Genomic DNA, 17,656 nt, shown 5'->3' with positions numbered 1-17,656 from the left:
TTTGGGAAAAACTCAAAGATCCATCAATATTAAAATGAATAAATGAGCTGTGGTATATTCATGCAATGGAATACTATTTGGCAGTGAAAATTAAGATACAGGTACACATAATAATATGAATAAATCTGTCAAACATAATATTAAGCAAAAGAAGCCATATGCATAAGGACACAGTCTACATGATTTCATTTGAACTTCAAAAACCAGGCAAGAGAAATCTAAGGAGTTAAAAGACCAGTAGGTAGTTACATTTGGGGAGGAGGAAGGAGTCAGTATTTTGTTTCTTGGTCTACATTGGTGGCTACATTGGTATGTTCACTGTGTAATAATTTGCTGATCTGTAGGCTTATGATTTATGCATTTTTCCGAGTGTATGCTAGAGTTTACTTTTTTAAAATTTAAGGAATTTTCAATTTTCCCAAGAGAAGGTTTATTTTGAAGGCACCCTGTAGATTGCCAAAATGTAAACTGCCTTATTTCCCCCAATTTTTTTTAAAGATTTATTTATTTATTTTAGAGGGAGATAGAGAGAGAAAGAGAGAGAGAGTATGTGCGAGCTTGTGGGGGAAGGACAGAGGGAGAAGGAGAGAAAGAAAGAATCTCAAGCCAGCTCCCTGCTCAGAGCAGAGCCAGAAGTGGGGCTCAATCCCAGGACCCTAAGATCATCACCTGAGCTGAAATCAAGAGCGGGATGCTTAACTGGCAGAGCCACCCAGGCGTCCCTGGTTCCCCAAACTTTTTATTTTATATTTTGCCTTGGATGTAAAAGGGAGAGGTGCAAAATTTGATTTCTTGCCACTATTTGTAGTTTTTAGATTTAATAATCATCCCAGAATTTTTTTCTTTCAGATAATCTTTGCTTCCTTTTTTTCCAATCATACACTACAATTGATAGACAAATAAATCTTATTTTCTCTATTTACACTTATATCTTCATTGCCAATCACTTCTGAACCAGCAACTATGGTAGAACTTGTTAAAATAATGTATCACTTATACTAAATGTGTGTTTATCATTAAAGAAAACCACACAAAGTTTTTTCTTCCTTGCAAACTGGTATGATTTGTTTCCTCATGAAGTTAGAAAACATACTTCCTTGGCTACAGTGCCAATTCTATTATAAGGAGAAAAATTATTTAGCCAAACTTTCATAGGGCATTTTCCTTATCTGGGCATATGCAGGACAAACTGAATCCTTGGCTATTTTCTGGGGTCATCCTAATGCAGTATACAGAGGGACAGGTGGGGTGGTCCCATTGCGGGATGGGAGGTAATCTGTGCTTGATTAGAAACTCAAGTCAGGAAGCTTGAAAAGAAAAGAGGCTTGAATCTAAGTTTTTATTTCCATGGCAGTGGCTGACTTTGACTTCCTTTCATGGTCCTTCTGCCTGTTTCCTTGGAGCTTTTGATATTTCCAACCAAACTGATGATGATGATGAAGAAACCATGAAAATACCTGAGGCCAGCTTGCAGTATCAGTCAGTGGCCCAGCGGTCCTGCAGGTAGGTATTGGCAGGTCTGCATTTGCGTTACCAAGTTCGACAAGAATGTTTATTGTGTGTAGGAGGAGGACTTCAGGAGATTATCCAGCCATCTTTCTGGGTTTTCTGGGACTGCAGGAAGCCAGATTTCAAGTTCTTTTAGCCGTCCTGTTGACAAAATTGGATAACCTCCTCAAAACAGGGCAGGCAGATTCCCATGATGCTGCACCCTTCACAGACATTCTGTTTGACTTACAGCCACTCTGTCTGCCAAATTCCAGCCTAGCTCCCCAGACACATGTGAGGCTGCCCTCTGACAGTCTAAGGCTTTCCTTTTCTCTGACATATCTAGAGGTCCCAAGTCTGATCCAAAGATAAGCAGTATCTGACTGGGAACTTGTTGGGAATGCTGAAACTCTGGCCCCACTGTGAACCTACTGATCTTGCTTATGAACAAGATCCCTAGGTGGTCTCTTCACCCCACCCATCTAGAAGCACTGCTAGAGGTGAAAGTTTCCCAGAATGCAAGAATTAGAAGGACAGTTGAAGGAGCCTTGAGTTAATCTTCGGATTAAAAAAAATGCTTTTAGTTTGTTTGGAACGATGGAGAAATCCAATATCAGAGGTTTTTGACACTTTCACTCATTTATAGTTAAGTCAAAACAATTTATTTTTTTATTATTAATTAATTAATTAATTAATTTAAATTCCAGCGTAATTAACACACAATGTTATATCAGTTTCAGGTGTACAATGTAAGGATTCAACAATTCTCTACATTACTCGGTGCTCATCACAGTAAGTGTACTTTCAATCCCCTTCACCTCTTCCGTCCATCCCCCGCCCACCTCCCCTCTGGTAACCATCAGTTTGTTCTCTATAGTTAACAGAACTGTTTTTCTGTTTGTCTCTTTTTTTCCTTTGTTTTGTTTCTTAAATTTCACATATGGGTGAAATCATATGGCATTTGTCTTTCTTGACAGACTTATTTTGCTCAGCATTACACCCTCTAGATCCATCCATGTCGAAAATGGCCAGATTTCATTCTTTTTGTATGGTGGAATAATATGTATACCACATGTTTTTTCATTCATCTATTGATGGACACTCGGGTTGCTTCCATAGTTGGGCTATTGAAAATAAGGCTGCAATAAACAGAGGGGTGCATGTGCACAATAAAAAATTAGTGTTTTTATATTATTTAGGTAAATATCTAGGCAGGGGAATTACTGGATCATAAGGTAGTTTTATTTTTAATTTTTTAAGGAAACTCTATACTGTTTTCCACAGTGGCTGTTAAATCAAAACATTATTCTAACCCCTATTATTTTAGGAATTGGAACTTAGAACATTATTTGAGAAATTATGAAAAGAACTCAGATATATATTTTGCACTTAGTTTATTTTCTGGAATTTGCAGAAGAGATTATCAGGTACTTCTAGGTACAGAAAAAAACCGTTCAGGCTCTACAATGAAGAGTTGGTTGTAAGTTAGCTGGGGGATAACATTAGCTTCACATTGCTGGTGAAGAAAAAGGTTGTAAGAGAAAATAGACACAGTAATAGTAACACATAATGTTTATTATTCTTCTTAAAATTATTGATGATAATGTAATATCCAAGTACACAGTGACTACCCTATGAGGTAAGTGCTTTAAGTGATTTATAGGCGAGGAGACTGAGGATCATAGTGGTTAAGGAATTGATCCAAAGTAACCCAGCCAGGAAGTGTTAGGGCCAGTATTCAAACCCAGAGAAGCTGGGCCTAGTGTCCGTCCTTTTAGAAGCACTGTGTCATGTTGTCTCTCGGCTTTGGGAGTTTAAACTTCTGGAAATTCCTATCAAAGGAGTCCCAAGAGTCATGGCCATGCACATTCTAGGGCTTACAACTTCTGTAGATATCTTAGATGTATTGTGTCATCTCCCTAGGCAGACCTCTGGCTTTAGCCATTGGATGGTTCCATTCCAGCTCAGATGCACCTGTGCTGCTATGTCCCAGCTCAGGTGAGCACTGAGTGCCTCTCTACTTTGCGCTCCAGGGCTGATGACTGTCAGGCCTGGGAGTGAGGGCAGCCTATAAGTGTGGGGGTTTTGATGACCCTTGGGCAGCTTTCAGCCAGAAGGGTCCAGGAACCAACCTCTTATCAGCCTTCCAGCTCTGGGAGGCCTTCTGTTTGTGTCTCAAAGACCCATCAACCTATAGCAGTGATGTCTCTAACACACAATTCCAGTGACCTTTCCTCCTTTCTTGTCTCTCATTATTCCCCAATGCCTTCACTCCGGCTTCCAGGGGCCACATCTCAGATTAACTGCCTGTACTTGAGTCCTGGTCTCAGGCTCTGCTTTTGGGGACCCCAACTGAGGTGGCAACTCAGATGGCAACAGGGATCAGGTAGGTGATGAAAATGTTTGAAGAGAACCAGTTAAATTTCTAGATAGACACACTTACACAATGAAATAATTTCAGCTTTTGTAAAGAAACATGTGATCATTCAATTTTCCTAAAATTTTGTGGCCATTTTGATCTAGTTTTACTTTTCCCTCTTTTGATAGAGATAGAGGTAGAAGAAATGTTTGTTTTAATGTTAAGTTAAAGAAAAACAACAGTGTAATGATAAAAAGCAGCAGAGTGAGTTGGTCTCAGTATCCGGACATCCCAAAGAGTGGTGAGCACTGCAATGAACTGGGAAGCTGACACCCAAAGTAAGGAGCTTCAGCTCATTGTCATCATGTGTGTCTTTGGGCCCACCTTTGCCAGAACTTTCCATTTTAAAGAAAAAAACTCTGATATTTACCTGGAATTTATGGATTTTTAAATGTTGGCAATCCATTCAAATTGTTTAAAAAACATCTGGAGGCAAAACTATCAAAGGCTGCCAGTTTGAGGCTGATGTTGTACATAATTTCTACTTCATTAAAACCTTGATGTGCTAAACTCATAATTATTTTTCCACTCCTTAAAGCCTTCTTTCTGGGACTCCACCTAGAAATACTTTGTTAACTTATTCTTGTAAAAGAATAAATAAATGATTTATACCTGAACATAATAACATTGCATTTCTTCAAGTAAGGTTTTATAGTCAGTCATCTTAGTAATCCGGTTGGCCTCGGTTTTCCCCCTGAGTGAGAATTAGAGCTCTGACTCTACTTTCGGAGGCACTGGGTGCATGGAGACTGCTGCGAGAACATGGATGGGCCAGCCGTGGGTTTGGCCAGTGAAAGGTCCCTTTGGGTCAACAGCATCTTGTTCTGATAGCATTGTCTTAGAGCAGGATATTTCACACAGTCTCCTGCTGCTCCATGGAATCTGGGACACCAGTTGTCTTGAAGGAATGCCTTGTTATGTAAGGGAAGCCACAGGGAGGCAGAGACAGGAAGCATTCTTCATGGGAGGTTACTTTGAGGACCCAATGCTGGTGTCTAGGAAGAGTCACAGCTAGATTTGAGTTCATCTGTAGTGCTCTATCAGGGCCAGGATTTGGGTGGGGGATCTGAAGAGAGTTCATTGTTTCTGTGTCTTCTTGACCTTCAACTCTCAACTCCCTTGCATCCGTTGTCCTTCCACCAGACACTTCTCTGGCTCCCTGTGCCTTCCCCCACCCAGTCCTCTTCCAGTTTCCTCTCAGTCAATGGCTTTGCTCTCTACTCAGTTCCACCAATAAGCCTGAAACATAGCAGCTGGCCCTGACATCCCATGCCCTTAGCTCCTATAGCTAACCCTCCTCAAGTCCTAGGGATTTGATCCCACCCAGCTCTTGAATCCCTCTCTCATACCCACTGCCACTGGCCTTTGCAGGTGACCATTATATCTTGTCAAAGGTTTCCATACCTGCACTGGCCCAGCTCAGGCTGCTATAACAAAATACCATGGGCTGGGTGGCTTAAACAGACATTTATTCCTCACAGTGCTGGAGGCTGGGAAGTTGAGGACCAAGCTGCCTTCTCACTGTATCCTCAACATGGCAAAGAGAGAGAGAGAGAATGCACACGTGCTCTGGTGTCTCTTCCTTTTCTTATAAGGGCACTAATCCCATCACAGGGCTCCACCCTCCTGGCATCATCTCAACCTAATTACCACCCAAAGGCATCACCTCCTAATACCATGACATTGGGGGGTCATCATATAAATTTTGGAGGATGTAAACATTTAGTACATAACAGTGATCTTAGAAAATGCAAATTTGATTATATCACCTCAGTATCATGCATGACCCATAGGCAGGCCTCTCCCCATCACATACTATGCCCTAACCTCACTGGTCCTCTCCCGTTTTTCTAAATTTCATATGCCCTATCACCACTGGGCTTTCCCTATGCCTACACTGCTGTTCTGCACCCCTTTGCTGAGTAAATTCTTGCCAATCCTTTGGAGCTCAAGAGTTTTTTCCTCGGGGAAGGCTTCCCCTTCCCCAGATCAGGCTTAGTCCCCCTCAAATAATAATAACGTTGTTGTGGTTGATGATTATTGTATTAGAAATGATTAAAATTTATTGACCCCTAACCAGAGCTTCCATGGAAGCATCTTATATTTACTCTCTACAACGACACTTTAAGGTATATTCTAGTGTTCTCGTTTTACAAATAAGGAAACCAAAGCAAAGGGGAATTAGTAATGTGACCACAAAACCATAGCAATTTGCTTACATGCCTTTATTGCACCTTGAAGCTTTTTAAAAATAGTACTCATTAGGGGTGCCTGAGTGGCTCGGTGGTTAAGCGTCTGCCTTGCGCTCAAGTCATGATCCCAGGGTGCCTGGATCGGGCCCCGCATCGGGCTCCCTGCTCAGCGGGAAGCCTGCTTCTCCCTCTCCCACTCCCCCTGTTTGTGTTCCCTCTCTCTGTTAAATAAATAAATAAATAAAATCTTAAAAGAAAAAAGATAAAATAAAAATAGTACTCATTACGATTTATAATTACATATTTATTTTTGTAAACTTAAGAAAATTAATGTTCATCTTTCCCCTGGACTTTCTGGTCTCAGATAGCAAAGACTTTCGGCACCTATGTTCACTTATCCCTGAATTGCAGGGATCTAGCATCGTGCCTAGAATATAGCAGGTAGTCAATAAAAGAATGCTTTTGGAACTTTTTTACTCAAATCGTTGTGCAAAATGTCCTTCAACAGGAACAAGATTCCTGTTGTTTCTGAAAGAATCCTTTATAATAAAAGAACAGAAAATAGTACAGAGGTATACAGAATATTGCAAAGTGTCTCTGAAGAGCCATTTTCCTTAATGTTATTATATTAAAGGATTTTAAGAGTTACTCAGGGTGAGGAGCAAGTATAGAGGACAGTTATGAGTTATTCCTAAGAAGTCAGAGGTATTTGCTCCAAGCCTTAGTGAGAAGACCCTGAAAGTGAATCTTGATTGGCTAGGTTTGGGTCATGTGCCCACGCTGAACCAATCACTTTGGTCCAGGGGATAGGTGTGCCCAGATGAGCTAAACCTGGTTGTGTCAACACTTATGGTAAGGGGGGTGTTTTCTGTCACCAGTTTGGAGGTGGGCCAATCATAGAAGCATCATAGACAACCTAAACCAAGAGCTTCCACATAATCTCATAGGCAAAATCAGCTTGGTAAAGGATGTTGGGCACATGCTCTCTTAGTGAAGAATGCTGCCTAAAATCACCTTTTTGTTCATAATTGGTTCCCTATGTATCTCTGCCTGCTGCAAGATAATTATTTATGCTGGTTTATCCAGTAGTTATATTTTTTAGTGTAAACTATAAATTGAGATTCTAGTTTGTACACCAGCCCTGTGATATGTCCTTAGGGGCTGATTTCCTTTTCAGTGTGCTAACAATTCATGGTGATTAGCCCAAGCCCTCTCGTGATGAATTCACCAAGGTGTTGCCACCCATTTTTTTTTTTTTTTGGTGGGAGGGGTCCCCCTGTAGAAGGTCAGAGAGCTGTAGCTCAAGGACATCATGACTTCACCTCACTACTTCCATTCAACTTTCCATACACTGTAAATATGAGCAAGGAATTAAACAGGATTAGGAATGTGTCCCCAACAGTCAGGTGCAGATGTCATCCAGGGCTGATCTCAGAATTTTGAAAAATTTCTAGGTGTGTTTGCTCTTTTGCTTTGTCCTTTTGTGTATATAACCCCCCCAGGAGGGTGGGGACCATGTCTGTGTTGTACAACCACATCCCCAGTGCTGAGCCCAGTGGTAAATGACCCCTGACATCTTCCATTCTTCCTTTCCTTCTACCCTCCTTTCTGCTCAGGCAGGAGTAATTAAAAAAAATTCTGGGGCTCCTAGATTCTGGATGTACATTTCATCCAATTTTTTTGTGATGTGTCTCACTATTAATGATATCTTGGAATGGAAATCAATCCAGTTCTTCCCATTGTGCTGCTGGACTTTGTGTTGTAACAGCACACCAATGACCACACTGATTTTTGCATACCCTCGGCAGAACTATTTTATTCCTTCCAATAGCTAGTCAAATGGTGGAAGACTTCTCTGTTCCTTTTGGAAGCATAGGGTTTCTTAAAACTGGATGAAGAGCACACAGTTTCCTGCTGCTACACCTTCAGCCCTGGCAAAAACAGTGGTGAAGGTAAACCAAAGCTTTCAAGACAGCACGTTCTCACTGGCTGAACTGGAGAATTCCAGATACCGTGCTGAGTCCTCTAGCCATTGCCAGTTCACACAACTGAGTTGAAAAATACCATTCAATTTTAACACTGACATTTCTTTTGCTAGGCAGTTCCTTCCCTCAGTTTGTTGTTGTTTATTCTTGACCAAAAAAAAAAAAAAAAGGAAAAATAGCAGAAACATTCTTTAAAAAACCCAACCAATGGACACCTGATTCATGGAAGCTATCAGTCTTTTAAGATGTTCAGTCAGCTTCCTTCATCTTTGAACTACAGCAACAACAGAGCAAAACCAGTTTCCAAGTGTTAGTTTCTAATATGAATTCCAAAGAATAGCAGAGTACTAGGGAGGTTCTTCGAGGGCTCCACAGATGTTTGATTTGAATTCTTTAGGCTTTAACTTCTTCCAAGGTTGCAATATGTACATAGCCAAATGTATGTATTTTAAATATAAACTTATGGAAGCCATTGATCAAGTATTCATTTGGACTGATGGGTTTGTGTTTTTCTGAAAAGGAATAAATTGTAATGCTTCTCCTGACCACTTGTTAACCTGAGCTTGCAAGGCAAATAGTGATATTTACAACTCCTTGTCTGTCTTGAATAAGAATTTCCTTTATATCATATTGCTGACAATATTCAAGACAGACAAGGAGTTATAAATATTAAACATATATTAAATATATTAAAATAATATAATATATTAAAATATTAAATAAATAAATATATCTATCTCACTTAATTGTAAGGTTAAACTGTAAGAATTCTTTTACTGCCATCTATGAGCCTGGGTTTATACCTTTGTGTTAAAGAAAAGGAGATTGTTTTTCATTAAGTGGCTTTATAAGCAAATACTATAAACCTGAACCAGTAAAGTGAATTTATCCTAATAAGATGCTTCTTTATTATAAATATCTAAATAAGGAGTTTTTAAAGAGTTCTGTAGCTAAAAGATATTTTTTAGACCACTAGCCTGTCAAGTTTTGAAATTACATGATTCTATGATATGTTTAAAATCATGAAATAAGTTAGTGATTTTGTAGTGAGGCTAGTGTTTTTCAGTGATTATAGGCTACCCTTCAGTTAGAAAATTTTTGGTTTGTGTTTCAGTTATCTGTTGTTAGGTTACAAGATATCCCCAAACTCAGTGGCTTAAAACAAGTGAATTTTATTATTTTTATGATTCTGTGAACTGACTGGGTGGTCTTACAGAGGCTCACACATGTAGGTGCTTTTAGCTGGTGGAACTTCTGTGACATGGGCTCAGCTGAACTCCTCTCGCCATGTGGTCTTGCATCTCAGCTGTCTTTATGGCATGGCAGTCTCCAGGTGGTAGTCCAAGAGAACAAGCCTTGGTGCACAAGTTTTGTCAAGCTTCTGTTCACGTTCTATTTGCTGAGGTTTCAGTGGCCAAGGCAAGTCCTGTGGCCAAGCCTAGAATCAGTGTGGTTGGGGAACACACGAAGACATGGATATAGGGAGGTGTGGTTCACTGGGCACCATTACTGTAAAAATTTACCACAGTTTTCAATCAACAGAATTGTAAAAGCTTCTGCTAAACTGTACACGATCTGAAAATAAGACTTCTAGACTATGAGGCAGGAGGAAGGTCATTATGATGACTCCAACGAATAACAATTCCCTATGTTCACACTCTTTGCAGTATGATGCTGTCGTGTGTCCCATTAAGAGGTAGATAATATTTCTCTGCCTTGAATCTTGTTGGTCTTGCAATTTGCTGTGACCAGTAGCATGAAGTTGTAGGAGCTCCAGAATCTAAGCCTCAAGATGACTTGAAGCTTCTGCCTTCACATTCTTGAGATCTACATGCCATATAAAGAAAGATGAGCTAATCTACTGAACCATAAAGGGTCATGTGAAGAGGGAGGCCCCAGTCTTCCAGTCATCACACCAAGGCCTCAAACATGTGGATGAGGCTTCACAGACTCTCCAGGCTCCCACTGATCCACCAGATCAACACAGCCACAGGAGCAAGTCCATGTGAGGCCACCCAGCCATCCCCAAGATCTGTGAGAAATGGTTTGTTAGAGTGATAGAAAACTGATACAGGGAGTTGATATTAACTCTTTTTTTTTAAAGATTTTATTTATTATTTGAAAGAGAGAATGAGAGAGAGAGAGAGAGAGAGAGCACGAGAGGGGGGAGGGTCAGAGGGAGAAGCAGACTCCCTGCTGAGCAGGGAGCCTGATGCAGGACTCGATCCCGGGACTCCAGGATCATGACCTGAGCCGAAGGCAGTCGCTTAACCAACTGAGCCACCCAGGTGCCCCAAGGAGTTGATATTAACTCTTACTTACTTCTCAAACTGTGGAGTAATTATTCACTTTCTTCTTTTACAAAGAAGGAAACTGAGACCCAGAAAGACTGAATTTCTTGTTGAAGGTCAGTCAGCTAAATAAGAGCGAGGACACAGGTCTGCTGACTTGTAAAATAATAATCTTTCTGTTACATATTAAAGCTAATTTTGGAAGATTTAAAATTCAATTTTTTCTTTCTGAGTAAAGATTATTTGAATTCAACTTTTACTTACTTTCCTTTTGGGCAAAACTAACCTAAAACCTGATCCTTGGCATTATGTCCTTTGGCTGAATATTTTCTCTTTCCTGGACTGATTTTTTTGGGCCAAATTTCTAGAAAATCCCACAGGCTTCATAAATGGAAGGGCAAGTTTGAATTCAGCCCTGAGAAATAAAGGGTCAGTCAGAATGGTCTGATTAATTTGATCTTAAACCAATAGAAGTGTTTTGAAAGCCTTCCTTTAAAAAAACAGCAAGAGGGGCGCCTGGGTGGCTCTGTTGGTTAAGCCTCTGACTCTTGATCTCTGCTCAGGCCTTGATCTCAGGGTCTTGAGTTCAAGCTCCATGTTGGGCTCCATGCAGGGTGTGGAGCCTACTTAAAAATAAACAAAACAAAAAAACAGCAAGAAAGTTCTAGTAACAAGGAACTCCTGGCCTGGAATATTTTGGCCTTATTTTTCTTCTGTGTTTTGGTTTTGATGGAATGTTTGAGTCTTACAGGTTATCTTTTTGAGCTTTTGGGGTTTATATGGGATAGACATAGATCACAGGAGTAGGCATCATTCAGTGACAGAAATGTGATGCCACTATTTATAAAATATTTTGTGCTTTCCGATGATTTAGCTGTTATAGCAATGCAAATACTACTTTAAAGACTGAATAATGTGGAAGGTGTGAATAAGGATGAAGATAATCTGGGGACAGGGCCATTATGAGTCAAACTTGACTGACCCAGGATGGCACATTCACTGATTCTGATTCATCAAACTCATTTTCCTCTTAAGGGCCCCACTCTGAGAGGATCAAAATCATAGGCAGAGTAAAAAAAAAAAATCCTTCTCTTGTTATTGAGCTTTTTTCTACATAAATATTGGGAGGGCATTTTTTTGTAACCACATAAGACACAGCTAAAATAACATTGTCTGAATATTGCTGAGAGAGAAAGTGAGTTTAAGGAAGAGTTGTGTAACTTTGATCAAGAAGAGTTAATTTCTGTTTTCAGAGAAAGCTGAGTCAGAAAGTTCTGGATAGTAACAAGAGCCAAAGGAAGAAAAGAGCCTTGCACACCCTCTCTCCACTTCTCCTCCAGAGGAGGCATGGATATTCTGAGGGGAGGGTGTGGGAGCAACCAGTCCTGAGAAGGGGAGTGCCCACCAACCCACAGCAAATTAGGGTCCATGAAAATGTTTTTTCCTTCCACTTTTTAAAGTATCCAGCTAACTGATATTTAGGATCTGATACATCTCAAAAGATGTTTAAAATGCTAGGAACATATAATGTATTATTTGTTTCAGAGGTACAGATCTGTGATTCAAGTCTTACACAATTCACAGCGCTCACCATAGCACATACCCTCCCCAATGTCTATCACCCAGCCACCCCATCCCTCCCAACCCCCACCACTCCAGCAACCTTCGGTTTGGGTTTCCTGAGATTAAAAATTCCTCATATCAATGAGGTCATATGATACATGTCTTTCTCTGATTGACTTATTTCGCTCAGCATAACACCCTCCAGTTCCATCCACGTCGTTGCAAATGGCAACATCTCATTCCTTTTGATGGCTGCATAATATTCCATTGTATATATATACCACTTCTTCTTTATCCATTCATCTGTCAATGGACATCTTGGCTCTTTCCACAGTTTGGCTATTGTGGACATTGCTGCTATAAACATCAGGGTGCATATATCCCTTCAGATCCCTACATTTGTATCTTTGGAGTAAATACCCAGTAGTGTAATTGCTGGATGGTATGGTAGCTCTATTTTCAACTGTCTGAGGAACCTCCATACTGTTTTCCAGAGTGGTTGCACCAGCTTGCATTCCCACCAACAGTGTAGGAGGGTTCCCCTTTCTCTGCATCCCCGCCAACATCTGTCATTTCCTGACTTGTTAATTTTAGCCATTCTGACTGGTGTGAGGTGGTATTTCATTGAGGTTTTGAACTGGATTTGCCTGATGTCGAGCAATGTTGGGCACTTTTTCATGTGTCTGTTGGCCATTTGGATGTCTTCTTTGCAGAAATGTCTGTTCATGTCTTCTGCCCATTTCTTGATTGGGTCATTTGTTCTTTGGGTGTTGAGTTTGATAAGTTCTTTATAGATTTTGGATACTAGCCCTTTATCTGATATGTCATTTGCAAATATCTTCTCCCATTCTGTCGGTTGTCTTTTGGTTTTGTGGACTGTTTCTTTTGCTGGGCAGAAGCTTTTTATCTTGATGAAGTCCCAATAGTTCATTTTTGCCCTTGCTTCCATTACCTTTAGCGATGTTTCTAGAAGAAGTTGCTGTGGCTGAGGTCGATGAGGTTGCTGCCTGTGTTCTCCTCTAGGATTTTGATGGACTCCTGTCTCAAACCATGAGACATTATGGACTCTGAAAAACAATCTGAGGGTTCTAGAGGGGAGGGGGTTGGGGGGATGGGTTAGCCTTGTGATGGGTATTAAAGAGGGCACGTTCTGCATGGAGCACTGGGTGTTATATGCAAACAATGAATCATGGAACACTACATCAAAAACTAATGATGTAATGTATGCTGATTAACATAACATAATAATAAAAAAACTAAAAAAAATAAAGTCAAAGAATGGAAAAAAAAATGACGATGTTGATGATAAAAAAAAAATGCTAGGAACAAAAGGATCTCTAAAGCATGTTATCCCCCCTGTCAGAGAAGAGGCCATGCAGTGCTAAAGATTCCTAATGAATGTATTAGCTTCCATAAAACCAACAAATTGAAAAAATGGTTTTAGCTTGAAATAGAATGAAGTTGCATGGTGGGTCAAATAGCCTTGATTGATAAGGAGTCCGAAACCCCTGGAGAAAATGGTGGTTAGCGAAACTGTTCTCAGAAAGTTTAGATACTTGGTATGGGCAGTGAGACTCTCCAAAGGACAAATGGAAGGAATTGCCATCCCAGGAGATTGCATATAGTTAACTGCAGTGGTTAATGCAAGTGTGGTGCCAGACTGGAATTGTTTGAACATTAGAGAAGGTGGAAAAATCAGGGCTGCCTCCTGTAGTTCTCCTTGTCTGCTCTAACCAGACACATTACCCAGCTTCCTTCCCTTAATGCTGAACATATATTTTAAATGTTTCAGTTAAACTTTCTGGGGCACACATATGGTTCAGCCCAGGTATGAGTTGAAGATTCACATGCAGTTTACATGTTGATTGCTGACAGATATTCCTAAATTAGTGGATATAATCTTCACTGTTTAAAAATTTCCAATAGATAAAATAAAATTGAAAAAATTGCACATCTAAATAGTTTTTTATATTGAAAAACATTTGATTATTCGAAAATATTAGGGTTTTTAACTAAATGTTTTAGAATTACTCTTGATGCTTGGTATCACACATAATGCAACATGCATTTGTACATCAGTTATGTTTCTCCCATTTCCTAACATTTGACTGTATTTCTTAACTCCTGCTCATTTCATTCCTCAGTCCCTACGCCCCCACCATGATCACTAGACTAGCAAGTTTTCACTTTATATTCGCAAAACTATGCATCATTTCCATGTTAAGATTGGGGCCATTGCTACATCTGGGCTTCAAATCATTTGAGCGATTTTGATCAACGTTAGTGATAATATCAGAAAAATAAAAAAGCTTGATGTCTTTTCTAAAAGTAAATGGCCTTGAGAAAACAGGCAGAAAGTTTATATGAAAATAATGGGATATTTTACTACATAAAAGAAAGTAAAACAAAACCTGTAAACAAAATGGAAAGCTGAACAACAAACCGGGAAAAACACTTGCAACATGTCCAAGAGTCCTTCTCATTAGACCTGTAGAGCCTTATAAATCAAAACCAAAAAGGTGAACTTCCCAATAGTAAAATAGTCAAGTTACAAAAAGAAGGTGGAACATAATCTTATTTTTCTAAAAGAAATATGTATACTACAATATATACAAAAAAAAAAAAAAAGCACTCAGAGGTGCCTGGGTGGCTCAGTTGTTTGAGTGTCTGATTCTTGGTTTTGGCTCAGGTCATGTTCTCATGGTCTGGGGATTGAGCCTGAGGTTGGGCTCCACACTCAGCAGGGAGTCTGCTTGGGGGTTCTTTCTCTTTACCCCTTCCCCACCTCCCCACTCACGCATGCTCTCTCTCTCTCTCTCTTTCTCTCTTTCTATAAAATAAATAAATATATCTTTTTAAAAAACCTCAAATGAGGTTTTGGGTGATTCTGATGTTCTTTTTGATGTTTAACTGTATTTTCTAAATTCTATACAATGAGCATATGTTGCTTTTGTAACTTAACTTTTATTCATGAAAAAAAGTTATTTTTAAAAACAATGAAAAAAATACAACCACTAACATGACGTAGATGTGAGCAAAGCCTGATGCTGTATTGACACCTTACGATTTTTCTATTACATGCTTATTTACCTGTTGTTCCGAACAGTTCTCATGGGAATATTTTTCTTAAATGTTGGGTATGTTTTGATATATGTATATATATATATAGAGGAAGCCTGAACAATTTTGACTGTACTTCTGCCATTAACTAGCTTTAGAGCCTTTCTCTAATCTGTAAACTGAGAGAGTTGGCCAAGGATTTTTCAAGTTCTAGCTAGTTTCTGAAAAAGGTTCTTAATTTTATTTTGTAATGAGATTAATTTTCAAAAGAAATCTCAAGAAACTTGTAATAAAAATATTAGGATCTTTTTTTCCTGCTTATATTGTATGTGGTATAATTGAGGAGGCCACTGAAAATTCACAACATTTTTGGGCTGAAAAACTTTTTTTTTAAAGATTTTATTTGTTCATTTGAGAGAGCGAGTGAGAGAGCACAAGCAGGGGGAGCAGCAGAGGGAGAGAGAGAGGCAGACTCCCCACTGTGTGGGAAGCCTGACGCGGGGCTCAATCCCAGGACCCTGGGATCATGACCTGAGCTGAAGGCAGATGCTTAATTAACCCTCTGAGCCACCCAGGTGCCCCTGGGTTGGAAAACTCTTAAGGAATTTCTTAGTGCTGCTCCTACCTCCCAATAGGATTTTGACCTTTTTAAAAAAATTTGCCTTTCTTTTACCATATAAGAGGTGTTTTACTTTAGAAAAGTTGGAAGAGTTAGATAATTGGAAAAAAGAGTCAGCTATAATTCTAGCACCCAGAAACAACCACTGTTAATAGCAGAGCATATGTCAAAACACATATTTACAAAAGTCTTATCAAAACATTCACAATTTTTTTTTTAAGATCTCATTTATTTATTTGAGAGAGAGAAAAGAGCAGGGGGAGGGGCAGAGGGACAAGCAGACTCGGTGCTGAGTGGGGAGCCCAAGCCAACCCAGGTCTCGATCACAGGACCCCAAGATCATGACCTAAGCTGAAGTCAGACACTTAACCAACTGAGCCACCCAAGTGCCCCCATTCACAAACTTTTTCCTGTTATTAAATAATATATCCTAAACACTTTCCACAAGGAAATATGTATCTCCATAGTAACTTTTAATGGAACCAGATGGTCCACATCATTAACTGCCTTTAAATGAACCTTTAAATGGCTTTCCATTTTTCTCTATATCTGTTTTTCACTATTATAAATTACTCTACAATAAATAACTTATAGATACATCTTTGTGCATTTTCTTATTGATTACTTCAGGACATATTCCAAAAAGTGGAATTTCCAAGGTAAGTGAAACAAGTGTTTTTGGAGCCGTTTATTGGTATGACCAAATTGCCTATCAGGAAGGTGATACCAATTTACACTTTTTCAAACATGATCCTTAGTATTCTTTTAAACCTTTGCCAATCTGATAGAAGAAGGAATGACTTCTCAATATTGTTTTAATATGTGCTACTCAGAGAACCAGTGAGGTAGAACATATTTTCATATATTTATCAGTGGTTTGCATTTCTCCTCTTGGAATTTCCCCATTTGGTTATCTCGCAATTCCAGGGAAGAATCCAGACTACTTTTTGGCTATGTGAGTCAGTCTGGAATTGTCCCCAATATTTCATCTTTTCACCTTATTTAAATCTGGTTTTGTCTAATCCTTAGAAAAATATTAGGAGTCTAATACTCACCCCAAAAAATTCTTTCATATGATGCTGACGTTTTCAACCCATTTTGACATCTTCTGTTTCAGTCTTTCAATAAAATGTAAAACAACCACATCTTTCAAAATGTGACAGGACAGTAATCATATTTTCAAGTTGGGGTGGGACATAGAAAGGGGCAAAAAAGATGGAATTTTCCTGGCTCAAGAGATTGAAAGGAAATGAGATTAAAGGGGTTCTTTGTTTCAGTGTTTTTCAGAACGTTTACTCTATGAATGTCCAGAGAAACTCTCCAGGAAGCGGAAAATAATATGCAAGTTTCCCAAATGTATTTTTATCACAAGGTCATTTTTTCACCTCTTTTCATTTGTGATACACAGAAGCAAATGGTGGTAAAGAGTAAGGATGGACCAGTGCAGACCTTTCATGCACTGTTTGAAAAGTCAGCTCCAAATGCATGTCTCACTAATGGTGGATCAGGAGCATCATCAGTCTGTGTGAAATATGAAATGGTGATGATAATTGTTATTTTTTTTGAAGATTTTTTAAAAAAGATTTATTTATTTTAGAGAGAGAAAGAGAGAGAGTGTGTATGAGCAGGGGGAGGAGCAGAGGGAGAGGGACAAGCAGACTCTGTGCTGAGCGGAGAGCCTGACGTGGGGCTCCATCCCAGGACCCTGAGATCATGATCTGAGCTGCAATCAAGAGTCGGATGCTTAACCACTGAGCCACCCACGCACTCTTGGTGATGATAATTATTATTACTCAAAAACATACCGCTACAGGATTTATGTTTGCTTGAGTGAAAGGAAGTGTTCACTTCCTTACTACACCAGAGGGTCTAGAAACTGAATACTGAAGATGCAAGGCTCCTTGGATTCTCTCCTGTGCCTCAGTTTCCTTATCTGTCTAGTGAAACATGCATTGAGTGATATGTCTTTTTTTTTTAAGATTTTATTTATTTATTTGACAGAGACAGACACAGTGAGAGAGAGAGCACAAGCAAGGGGA

This window comes from Callorhinus ursinus, unplaced genomic scaffold (assembly GCF_003265705.2).
Source record: "Callorhinus ursinus isolate GAN/ISIS: 27379988/994484 unplaced genomic scaffold, GSC_fseal_2.0 scaffold2, whole genome shotgun sequence".
Taxonomy (NCBI): domain Eukaryota; kingdom Metazoa; phylum Chordata; class Mammalia; order Carnivora; family Otariidae; genus Callorhinus; species Callorhinus ursinus.
Note: the sequence above shows the minus strand (reverse complement) of the source record.